This window comes from Bubalus bubalis, chromosome 8 (assembly GCF_019923935.1).
Source record: "Bubalus bubalis isolate 160015118507 breed Murrah chromosome 8, NDDB_SH_1, whole genome shotgun sequence".
Lineage (NCBI taxonomy): Eukaryota > Metazoa > Chordata > Mammalia > Artiodactyla > Bovidae > Bubalus > Bubalus bubalis.
This window is the reverse complement of record NC_059164.1, coordinates 8,707,395-8,720,254: the sequence shown is the minus strand read 5'-3', so window position 1 is coordinate 8,720,254 and position 12,860 is coordinate 8,707,395. Positions and strand designations below refer to the sequence as shown.

At 43.0% G+C, this 12,860-nt stretch overlaps 1 long non-coding RNA gene across 1 annotated transcript; it reads left to right on the top strand.

Moving 5' to 3' along the window:
• Positions 1-5,071: 5,071 nt before the first annotated feature.
• LOC123334635 lies at positions 5,072-9,642 on the top strand. Its single transcript, XR_006552618.1, has 2 exons — positions 5,072-5,330; positions 9,496-9,642. It is a non-coding gene; the product is annotated as an uncharacterized LOC123334635 (long non-coding RNA).
• Positions 9,643-12,860: the final 3,218 nt, after the last annotated feature.

The following is a 12,860-nucleotide window of genomic DNA, read 5'->3' as shown; positions in this document are numbered from 1 at the left end:
GGGGCTGGTGGAAGGAAGAGGAGGCTAAGGGAATGTCAGTCATTGGGGGATTTGATACCGAAGACAATTTGGCTCTGTTTCCTTGAAGACCTTTCTGCAGTGTGTCAGGCTCTGTCCCTGCTGTGAGGATCTGCCAAGGCCAGCCCTTGCCCTTTATATATTTCCTTTTTCTTTCTTTCTTTCAAAATGGACTTGCCCTGGATTAATAATGCTGGAGAGCTTCCTATCTCTGCCTGGAGTCATGCTTCAGTAAAAATACTACTCCAAGCTTTAATCTAAAAAAGTAGAAAAGAATTGAAAAAAATTCACAAAGAAAAAGCAAACCTCTATAATCAAAAGACATAGGGTTAGGGGTGGAAGAAAGGACCAAGATGACACCACGGTGAAATGGTGGCATTTAATCAGGGGTTAGGCAGGGTGTGGGTGAGGCAATTCCAGGATGACAAGAGCCAGCCTGAACCCTCTGATGGAACCTTTGTCAAGGTTTGCAAATATTCTGGTGCCCTTGAAAAACCATTTTCCCCTCCGCCCTTAGGTTTTTGTCTTGGCCTAGAGGTGAAAGTGAAGTAATCGAAAGTGAAATGCTGGCTCTGTTGACTTTTTTTTCAAAGGGAAAACAGTGCGCAAGTTTCATAGGAAACCTCTTGCTTGAGAACGGGCCTGGCTGGCTGCAGGACTTACAGGGCCTGGTGTGGAATGGAGACATCGGGCTTCTCATTCCAAGTGTTAAGAATGTTAAGGTGACAGGTGAGCATGAAACCAAGTGTGGGCCTTTCTGAGCTAAGGGTCCCTGTGTGACTATACAGGCCACACTCTCAGAAGCTGGTCTTGCTTAGGAGGGAAAGTGTTAGCCACTCAGTTGTGTCAGACTCTTTGCAACCGCATGGACTGTAGCCTGCCAGTCTCCTCTATCCATGAGATTCTCCAGGCAAGAATACTGGAGTGGGTTGCAATTCCCTTCTCCAGTGGATTTTCCCAACCCAGGTGTTGAACCTGGGTCTTCTGCATTGCAGGCAGATTCTTTGCTTCCTGAGCCACCGGTCTCTGAAGGTTTATGTTATTCTCATTTTCTGAGTTAATAATAATACTCCCTCCATTTTCAGAGCATCAGGGATTTGATGATTTTGTGCATGTGTGTGTATTTCAGTACTATTTTTAGGCACTTAAGTTTATTTTCAAAATGGCTCTTTAAAACTCAAGACATTTCTAAAATGCAATTGAAAATGTCTTAAATCTAACTCTGAGATGGTAGGACTGTTGCCAGCATTTTAGAGGTCCTACATTTAGAGGTCTCTTGTTCAGCTCTTGTTCACCTTTATGGCAGAAAGTGAAGAGGAACTAAAAAGCCTCTTGATGAAAGTGAAAGTGGAGAGTGAAAAAGTTGGCTTAAAGCTCAACATTCAGAAAATGAAGATCATGGCATCTGGTCCCATCACTTCATGGCAAATAGATGGGGAAACAGTGTCAGACTTAATTTTTCTGGGCTCCAAAATCACTGCAGATGGTGACCGCAACCATGAAATTAAAAGACGCTTACTCCTTGGAAGGAAAGTTATGACCAACCTAGATAGCATATTGAAAAGCAGAGACATTACTTTGCCAACAAAGGTCCATCTAGTCAAGGCTATGGTTTTTCCAGTGGTCATGTGGATGTGAGAGTTGGACTGTAAAGGAAGCTGAGTGCCGAAGAATTGATGCTTTTGAACTGTGGTGTTGGAGAAGACTCTTGAGAGTCCCTTGGACTGCAAGGGGATCCAACCAGTTCATTCTGAAGGAGATCAGCCCTGGGATTTCTTTGGAAGGAATGATGCTAAAGCTGAAACTGCAGTACTTTGACCACCTCATGCGAAGAGTTGACTCATTGGAAAAGACTCTGATGCTGGGAGGGATTGGGGGCAGGAAGAGAAGGGAACGACAGAGGATGAGATGGCTGGATGGCATCACTGACTCAATGGACGTGAGTCTCAGTGAACTCTGGGTGTTGGTGATGGACAGGGAGGTCTGGCGTGCTGCGATTCATGGGGTCGCAGAGTCAGACACGACTGAGCGACTGAACTGAACTGAACTGTTCAGCTCAGCTCAGGTGTGAGGGTTCAAAGAGACATGCTCTCCCAGACAAGTGCCCAGGTGGCTAAGACCCCAGACTTCCTTGCCCTGATGGCTCTGACCTGCTGCCTGGGGCAGGGACCTTCCTCAGGTACATCTTCCCAAGGGTGGAACTTACCACCAATATGGGCACCCCTGGCCTCGATTGACCAAAGGACAGCAGTTTAGGGATGAGCAGAGGGGCTGCTATTGACAGAACTTGGGCTGGTCTGGGATGTTCTTGCTTGTTTTGGGAGGCCCTTGTTGTGCCAGAGGGAGTTGGAAGGAGGAAGGGTTAGGAATGGGTGTTTCTCCCACATTGCTACATTCCATGCAGGAATGCCAAGCACTCTGAGGATACTAAATTATAATTTGGCTTTTTAGGCTATTATTGAAGGTATATAGCATCAAACATATTTAACAGTTTGGTAGGTTAACTTGCAACTTATAAAGCTTTAAACTATGTGGGCTTCCCTGGTGGCTCAGATGTTAAAGAATCAATGCAATCAACCCTAACCTTAACCACTGCAGGAGACCCTGGTTCAACCCCTAGGTTGGGAAGAAAACTTGGAGATGGGGATGGCTGCCCACTCCAGTATTCTTACCTGGAGAATTCTGTGGACAGAGGAGCCTGGTGGGCTACAGTCCATGGGGTTGCAGAGTCAGACACCACTGACTGACTCACTCATACTTCACTTTCACGTGGGCTTCGATTTCTGTTCTTGTCGTGTGTTCTGCAAATATTGGGGGCAGATGTGGACGGCAGGCAGCAAAGACAGTGTATATGCCTATAATGAAATTGAACACTAGTTTCCTCATAAACAGTTTGATAATCCAGTTACTCTGCCTTTTCATATGTGTGTGTGTAATATTTACACATTTTGACAAAGACAGTTTCTGTTTTGATTAGTGCAATATAGGAGTTTTTAAGGCTGTAATTATTAATTATACATTTGCCACATCCAGTTTCATGTACATTTGTCCTCCAGGTGCTTCTCAATTTTAGCAAGAACATAATTTTTATCACCACACTAGACTCTAAAATTTGTATCTCTGTACCACAGAAGAAATAATTTTATATTTAACATTGAACTTCTTATGTGAGCCTTACATAGCATTCACAATAATGTCAGCTATTTCTCATTGACAGAATGAATATTCAAAAGATGTATTTTGATTTCATTAGTTGAATGAAGAAAAACCATTATTGGTATTAACTGATTTTCTCTGGCTAGACAAAAAAGATCTTCAAGACCCAGATAATCACAATGGTGTGATCATTCACCTAGAGCCGGACATCCTGGAATGCAAAGTCAAGTGGGCCTTAGGAAGCATCACTACGAACAAAGCTAGTGGAGGTGATGGAATTCCAGTTGACTTATTTTAAATCCTAAGAGATGATGCTGTGAACGTGCTGCACTCAATACGCCAGCACATTTGGAAAATGCAGCAGAGGCCACAGGACTGGAAAAGGTCCGTTTTCATTCCAATCCCAAAGAAAGGCAATGCCAAAGAATGCTCAAATTACTGCACAATTGCACTCATCTCACATGGTAGTAAAGTAATGCTCAAAATTCTCCAAGCCAGGTTTCAACAATATGTGAACTATGAACTTCCAGATGTTCAAGCTGGTTTTAGAAAAGGCAGAGGAACCAGAGACCAAATTGCCAACATCTGTTGGATCATCAAAAAAGCAAGAGAGTTCCAGAAAAACATCTACTTCTGCCTTATTAACTATGCCAAAGCCTTTGACCTGACCCTGATGCTGGGAAAGATTGAAGGCAGGAAAAGAAGGGGATGAAAGAGGATGAGATGGTTGGATGGCATCACCAACTCAATGGACATGAGTTTGAGTAAACTCCAGGAGTTGGTGATGGACAGGGAGGCCTGGCCCCAGTCCATGGGGTTGCAAGCTCAGACATGACTGAGGGAGTGAACTGAACTGAAAACCTTTGACTGTATGGATCACAACAAACTGTGGAAAATTCTTCAAGAGATGGGAATACCAGATCACTTGACCTGTCTCTTGAGAAATCTGTATGCAGGTCAGGAAGCAACAGTTAGAACTGGACATGGAACAACGACTGGTTCCAAATAGGAAAAGGAGTACATCAAGGCTGTATATTGTCACCCTGCTTATTTAACTTCTATGCAGAGTACATCATGAGAAACGCTGGGCTGGAAGAAGCACAAGCTGAAATCAAAATTGCCGGGAGAAATATCATAACCTCAGATATGCAGATGACACCACCCTTGTGGCAGAAAGCGAAGAAGAACTAAAGAGCCTCTTGATGAAAGTGAAAGAGGAGAGTGAAAAAGTTGGCTTAAAGCTCAACATTCAGAAAACTAAAATCATGGCATCTGGTCTCATTACTTCATGGCAAATAGATGGGGAAGCAATGGAAGCAGTGAGAGACTTTATATTTTAGGGCTCCAAAATCACTGCAGATAGTGACTGCAGCCATGAAATTAAAAGACACTTTCTCCTTGGAAGAAAAGTTATGACTTACCTAGGTAGCATATTAAAAAGCAGAGGCAGATTCATGTTGAGGTTTGACAGAAAACAGCAAAATTCTGTAAAGCAACTATCCTTCAATAAAAAATAAATAAATTAAAAAAAAAATCAGACACATTACTTTGCCAACAAAGGTCCATCTAGTCAAGGCTATGGTTTTTCCAGTAGTCGTGTATGGATGTGAGAGTTGGACTATAAAGAAAGCTGAGCGCCAAAGAATTGATGCTTTTGAACTGTGGTATTGGAGAAGACTCTTGAGAGTTCCTTGGACTGCAAGTAGATCTAACCAGTCCATCCTAAAGGAAATCAGTCCTGAATATTCATTGGAAGTACTGAGGCTAAAGCTGAAACTCCAATACTTTGGCCACCTGATGCAAAGAACTGACTCATTGGATAAGACCCCGATGCTGGGAAAGGTTGAAGTCAGGAGGAAAAGGCGACGACAGAGGATGAGATGGTTGTATGGCCTCACTGACTTAATGGACATGAGTTTGAGTAAAATCCGGGAGTTGGTGATGGACAGGGAGGCCTGGTGTGGTGCAGTCCGTGGGTCGGACACGACTGAGTGACTGAACTGAACTGAACTGAGGACACCGGAATAAAACTGGCCTCATTCAACTGTTTGTGCAGTTCTTCTGATAATGGAGTTACTACTTCACTTTTCATGTGTCCAGAAGGAAACTTGGAATCCAAAGTGGGTGAAGTTAATGAAGAAGAACAATCATTGGAGGTAAGTGAAAAGTCATGCTTCACTGAGAGATCTGTAAACACTCTTTTGGTAGGCACATATGTTCAACAGTCATTTTTTGAGATAGTGTTAAAGAAACTTCTAACTTTGGGAAGAGATGCTTGTGCTTCTTCCAAAGAGTTGTGTTCTGGTTTTCATGTGGGCAGTGGTATCACTTAACCGTCATGATAGATGGTAAACTGTATTGTTAAATATTCCTTATAAATTTCATACTCATGGTCAACTTTCTTGTGAAATCAAATTCAGAGCTTAACTTTTTGCTGAATATGTGCTTTTGGCTTTTTTGAGTTCTCTGCTGCTGAAAAAATTTATTGCAAAACACAACAGCTTTACTAAATGAAAATAGCTACTGATATATGTATATACACCTTATGGGTGTGGAAGCGTTAGTCACTCAGTCATGTTCAATTCTTTGTGACCCCATGGACTGTAGCCCGCCAGGCTCCTCTGTCCATGGAATTCTCCAGGCAAGAATACTGGAGTGGGCTGCCATTCCTTTCTCCAGGTTACCTTCCCAATCCAGGCATTGAACCCAGGTCTCCTGCATTGTAGGCGGACTCTGTACCATCTGAGTCACCGGGAACCCTGCATACATCACATAGTGAATCACAACACTGTGTAATGACAGTCTTCAGGCTGCTCTCTGTAAGCTCTATGATCAGACGGCGAGGCGTCTAGTTTCCATTTATGTTTCTCACCTGGCCAGTGAAGTCTCAAATTTCTACAGATCTCACCAACTGATGGCTCAGTGGCTACACGCATTTGGAAAGGTGTGGGTGTGGCCAGACCACAATTGGCCCAACGATGGAGGCAGGGATATTGAGCCCGGGCTTCTCAATCACCTCTGCAACTGCAAGAAATGAGCTTCCTGAGCTCTCTCTTGCCTGAGGGCACTGTGTTTACCAGCAGGTGCTGAGTGTGCGGTTTTCAAAAAGAGAGGAACTTGTTACACTGGGTCTGGAAAAAAAGAGGAAAGAGAGATGGGTTATTGCTGGACGTTTTTTAGAGTTGATCACATGTTAAAATAAAATATCTGTTTATCCTGCATACATCTCCCACAGTGCTAGCTAAGACCATGTCAGAAGCAGCAATACAAAGTAGAAGTCTACCAATGCAGCTATTAACACTTCCTTATTAAAAAATAAAAAATCTGAGGGAAATGTTAGGGCAGTTGGTACACTGGAACAACAGGTGTAAAGTGTGATTGTTCCACTTATAGGAAAGCAAAGCAGTTTTCGTTTCTTTGCCCCTTTGGGAATGCTGTTTATAATTTTACTGCCTGGTATTCTAGTGTGTCTGAGTTTTCTACACGTGTGGTTCCCTAGGTTTGAGTTCACTGAGACTATGGCAATACATGAGCCCACGATGCCAGCTTGATGCCTGTGACTGTGTGACCATCAGTCTATTTCCTTTGCCATCGAAAGCAATTTACAAGCTGCCTGATTGACTAGGCTGTCTTGGTTGCTTAGTTATTAGGACAGAACTGAGCAAGCCAGGGGACGAAAGACCTAGCACATGCTCTGCGGTCAAGATTTCAATAAAGGAGCCCTTGTTGGAGGTGTTATTGAAGGCCACCGACTTCCTTGGGTCTGTGTTCCAGTAACAGTAGTGATCTCAGAGGAGCTTCCATGGCTGTGTGTTTATGACTCATATAAACATATAGATATTGAATGGAAATCTAAATAAACAAAAGTAATGCCAGTAGTTTCTTGAAAGTCATCATAAAATGACCTTACAGCATTCAAAATGTCAATAAACAACTGCCCCACAGAGCACCAGAATCACAAGCTCTTGCAAAGAGGTTTACAGTGAAAAAAAGAGAGAGAAACCAGTTTTTTCAGAATCACTGGGCGAAAACCTGTCCATCACATTCTATTGTTCCTAGAATGCCTACTACAGCTTTTGCCTCTGTTTGACATGTCAAGCTATGCAGTGAAGTGCTGATATTTGACACTTCTGATGTCCTAATCGGATGCTCGTTCAACAGAAGTCACTGCCAAATTTTGCAGACTTTGCAGAAATGGAGATTCTAGTTGCTAATGTTACTTAGCTTGCTGCTTTGGGTCCAGGGTTTAAATTGATTTTTTCTAGGTTTTTAATTAAGTAGATTTACAGGAACATAATGGAACAATGGTTAACATTAGGATCAATCTGAAGTTCTCTTAGCATTCACTATGTCCCACTTCAGATCTTTTTAATTTTTATTTTAATTTTTATCTTCAGCACTAAGGAGAGTGGATGTTATTGTATATGTTTAGTTTCTCCCAAGATTGTCATAGAGGGACCAGATGTATTTTCTCAAAGGACATAGATACTTATTTTAGGCAAGAGGAAAATTTTCTAGTTAGTCCCTAAGAGATGGGGTGGCACTGTGTGTTCTGGAATGTTGTGGCTTAAATTGTGACAGGGTAAAATAACTTCTGTTGCTATGCAAATAACACTGGAAGAAAACAAAAATCACGTTCAGTTCAGTTTAGTCACTCAGTTGGGTCTGACTCTTTGCACCCCCATGGACTGCAGTACGCTAGGCTTCCCTGTCCATCACCAACTCTTGGAGCTTGCTCAAACTCATGTCCATCGAGTCCATCGAGTGATGCCATCCAACCATCTCATCCTCTGTCATCCCCTTCTCCTCCTGCCTTCTATCTTTCCCAGCATCAGAGTCTTTTCCAATGAGTCAGTTCTTTGCATCAGGTGGCCAAAGTATTGGAGTTTCAGCTTCAGCATCAGTCCTTCCAATGAATATTCAGGACTGATTTCTTTTGGATGGACTGGTTGGATCTCCTTGCAGTCCAAGGGACTCTCAAGAGTCTTCTGCAACACCACAGTTCAAAAGCATCAATTCTTGGTGCTCAGTTTTTTAGTTCAACTCTCAGGCTTTATCACAGAGTGTTCTATGGAACATGAGTCATATGAATGCCCCATGCAAAGAAGGTTCTGTAGCCAAGACCCACCTCACTTTGTTCTTGGAAGTTCCCAAGATATATTAACATTATAAAGAGTTTGATTGGTCATGAGATGAAGAAACTGTCCTTGGAGTTTTCTAAAGCTTTCTCGAGTTTATCATGAAGGCCTCATCCTGTGTTACTTCCTGTAGAAACACTGTAGTGGTGTAATATCATTTCTTTAAGTCTGTTTTCTTACATTCTTTGGACTAATGATTAATTTTCTACAGTCCCAAGACATTATTTCCTATTTATTTTATCTAAGCTAAATCTGGGCTTCTCTGGTGGCTCAGATGGTAAAGAATCCACCTGCAATGCAGAAGACCTGGGTTTGATCCCAGGCTTGGGGACATCCCTTGAAGGAGGGCATGGCAATCCACTCTAGTATTTTTGCCTGGAGAATCCCCATGACAGAGAAGCCTGGTGAGCTACAGTCCATGGAGTCACAAAGTCGGACTTGACTGAGCGGCTAAGCACACAAGCTAAATCTAGATATATTTTCTTTCCATTCTTCTCTGCCAATAGATGACAATAACCCTTCCAAATGCCCCTCATGTTAGGTGATCTTGTAAAACCAATTCTCTTTCCAGAGCTCATGAGCTTCTGTTATCCAGTGTCATTTCTTACCTTTCATTTCTTCTTGGTTTTTGAAGCTTTCTTATCTTCTATCCCACAGTAGAACCATTGAAATCTAGCTCAGTTTGAAATGTAGTCAATTTCTGTTTCTCTCATTCCCATTTCTCTTCTCCCCAGACGTCACTTGGCTCTCAGACATGATTAGTACAATAAACAGTGATCTGTTTGATTTATGTCTGTCATTTTGATAAAATGAAAACATTTCAAGTTACGATGTCCTCTTTTGACAGACTGGTATTGACCTTATTCACATCCTCCCCCTCCCCCAAATATAGATTTACTACCTTTTTTTGCCCCCTGCAGTGCAAGTCTCAATACCTACTGAAAGTGTAGAATCCAGGCCAGCAGTCTCAGTGGGGTATCTTTCTGCCCTCTTGTTGGAGGGAAAATCCGGATTCATTCCGTTTCCTTGAGAAAATGTGTGAGCCTTTGACATGCTGGGCCTTGGGGTACAGGGACAGGGAGAATCGCACAGGCAGGCTCCTGCTTTCAGGAAACACAGATGCGGGTGTTGTCAGTGACTTTGGTTGTAGCATGTAATATCCTTTTTTTTTTTTTTTTAAAAGACTGTCTTGATCCAGTTCTGAGGCTCTGGCTGGAGGCTGGTCATTCCTCTTTTCGAGCAGCTGACTGAGACCACATCCCCAGTGACTTCTCTAAGGAACTGATAGCTCCTGGTGTCTACGCGGCAGCCCTAATTGCCTCAGGGCCAGGTACCAGACAACTGAAAACAGCCCCTCAATCCTGGAACCTGTGAAATTATGCAAAGCAGCCAATTCACAGGGAGCCTGCTAAAGCTAGTTAACCCCTCACCCTGCTTGCCATTTACCAGCTGCTCCACCCACCCCCACCCCCTGCCCCCAGGTGTGGCTCTCAGCATGGCTCTGCCTGGCAGGCTTTTCAACTTTGGCAAAAATAACAAAAAGTTCTGCCTTTCCTCTGTCCCAGTGCCAGTGGCTTGCGTCCTGCCGCCCAAGAACTTCTAAATCTAGTAAAACAGATGTGCAACCAAAATTTTGGTTTTTCTTTCTTATTGTTACGAAAATGTCAAAGGTCTTGAAATAGTGCTAATTGGTGGTGAAAAAGTGATAGGATAAGGATTTTAACAGAAGAAGGGAATTTATAAAAATGACCTTAAGTTACTTAAGCCAAAAAGAACTGTGCAAGGTTAATATACCCCATATATTCACGTTTTGTTGTTGTTGTTACTGAGTTGCTATGTCCACTCTTGGTGACTCCATGGACTGCAGCATACCAGGTTCCTCTGTCCTCCACTATGTCCTGGAGTTTGCTCAAATTTGTGTCCATTGAGTCAATTTGTTTCAGTTCAGTTCAGTTCAGTTGCTCAATTGTGTCCGATTCTTTGCAACCCCATGGACTGCAGCATGCGAGGCCTCCCTGTTCATTACCAACTCCCGGAGTTTGCTCAAACTCATGTCCATTGAGTCAGTGATGCCATCCAACCATCTCATCCTCTGTTGTCCCCTTCTCCTTCCCCTCAATCTTTCACAGCATCAGGGTCTTTTCCAGTGAGTCAGTTCTTTGCATCAAGTGGCCAATATTGGAGTTTCAGTGTCAGCATCAGTCCTTCCAATGAACACTCAGGACTGATCTCCTTTAGAATGGACTGGTTGGATCTCCTTGCAGTCCAAGGGACTCTCAAGAGTCTTCTCCAACACCACAGTTCAAAAGCATCAATTCTTCGGCGCTCAGCTTTCTTTATAGTCCAACTCTCACATCCATACATGACTACTGGAAAAACCATAGCCTTGACTAGATGGAGCTTTGTTGGCAAAGTAATGTCTCTGCTTTTTAATATGCTGTCTAGGTTGGTCATAATTTTTCTCCCAAGGAGTAAGTGTCTTTTAATTTCATGGCTGCAATCACCATCTGCAGTGATTTTGGAGCCCCAAAACATAAAATCTGTCACTGTTTCCACTGTTTCTCCATCTATTTGCCATGAAGTGATGGGACCAGATGCCATGATCTTAGTTTTCTGAATGTTGAGCTTTAAGCCAACTTTTTCACTCTCCACTTTCACTTTCATCAAGAGGCTCTTTAGTTTTTCGCTTTCTGCCACAAGGGTGGTGTCATCTGCATATCTGAGGTTATTGATATTTCTCCCGGCAATCTTGATTCCAGCTTGTGCTTCATCCAACCCAGCATTTCTCATGATGTACTTTGCATATGAGTTAAATAAGCAAGGTGACAATATACAGCCTTGACGTACTCCTTTCCCAATTTGGAACCAGTCTGTTGTTCCAGGTCCAGTTCTAACTGTTGCTTCCTGACCTACATACAGATTTCTCAAGAGGTAGGTCAAGTGGTCTGGTATTCCCATCTCTTTCAGAATTTTCCACAGTTTATTGTGATCCACACAGTCAAAGGCTTTAGCTTAGTCAATCAAGCAGAAATAGATGTTTTTCTGGAACTCTCTTGCTTTTTGGATGATCCAGCGGATGTTGGCAATTTGATCTCTGGTTCCTCTGCCTTTTCTAAAACCAGCTTGAACATCTGGAAGTTCATGGTTCATGTACTGTTGAAACCTGGCTTGGAGAATTTTGAGTATTACTTTACTAGCATGTGCTGCTGCTGCTGCTAAGTTGCTTCAGTTGTGTCCAACTCTGTGCGACCCCAGAGATGGCAGCTCACCAGGGTCCCCTGTCCCTGGGATTCTCCAGGCAAGAGTTCTGGAGTGGGTTGCCATTTCCTTCTCTAATGCATGAAAGTGAAAAGTGAAAAAAAAAAAAAAAAAAGAAAGTGAAAAGTGAAAGTGAAGTCGCTCAGTCGTGTCTGACTCTTAGCAACCCCATGGACCGCAGCCTACCAGGCTCCTCCGTCCATGGGATTTTCCAGGCAAGAGTACTGGAGTGGGGTGCCATTGCCTTCTCCAACTAGCATGTGAGATGAGTGCAATTGTGCGGTAGTTTGAGCATTCTTTGGCATTGCCTTTCTTTGGGATTGGAATCAAAACTGACCTTTTCCAGTCCTGTGGCCACTGCTGAGTTTTCCAAATTTGCTGGCATATTGAGTGCAGCACTTTCACAGCATCGTCTTTTAGGATCTGAAATAGCTCAACTGGAATTCCATCACCTCCACTAGCTTTGTTCATAGTTATGCTTCCTAAGGCCCACTTATTTCACATTCTAGTTTGTTTATTGTGTGCTTATTGAGCATTTGCTGTGGCCCTGGTAATATAATGATCGAGGAGTTGTGCAAGAACAGAAAATGTTACCCTTTTCTTCAGAAGCCTACAGATTAATTAAGAAGACATGACAAGCACCTAAAGTGATTAGAGAGGCCAAATCAAGTATGTGAAGTGAAGTGCGAGTTGCTCAGTCATGTCCAACTCTTTGTGACCCCATGGACTGTACAATCCATGGGATTCTCTAGGCTGGAATACTGGAGTGGGTAGCCTATCCCTTCTCCAGCAGATCTTCCTGACCTAGGAATTGAACCAGTGTCCCCTGCATTGCAGGTAGATTCTTTACCAACTGAACTATCAGGGAAGCCCAAGTATGTAGTACCATTAATAAACCACCCTAAGTCCAAGAAATGACAAAAATACTAAAGAACCAGAGAAGTAAATTTGGTTGCAATTTTCAATGATGAGCACCTGTGTGCCAAGTCGTGTCTAACTCTTTGGGACCCCATGGACCGTAGCCTGCCAAGCTTCCCTGTCCATGAAGTTTTCCAGTTAAGAATGCTGGAGCAGGTTGCCTTTTCCTTCTCAAGGGGATCTTCCTGACCTAGAGATCAAACCTTTGTCTCTTGCATCTCCTGCATTGGCAGGCGAGTTCTTTGCCAGCTGAGCCACCAGGGAAACCCTGCAATTTTCAGTGATAGCTAACTTTAAAATAATCTTTAACTTTCCCAGTAATTTGGCTGGAGAAATGTTTGCATTATTGCTTTTTTCTTCCATTCATTCTTC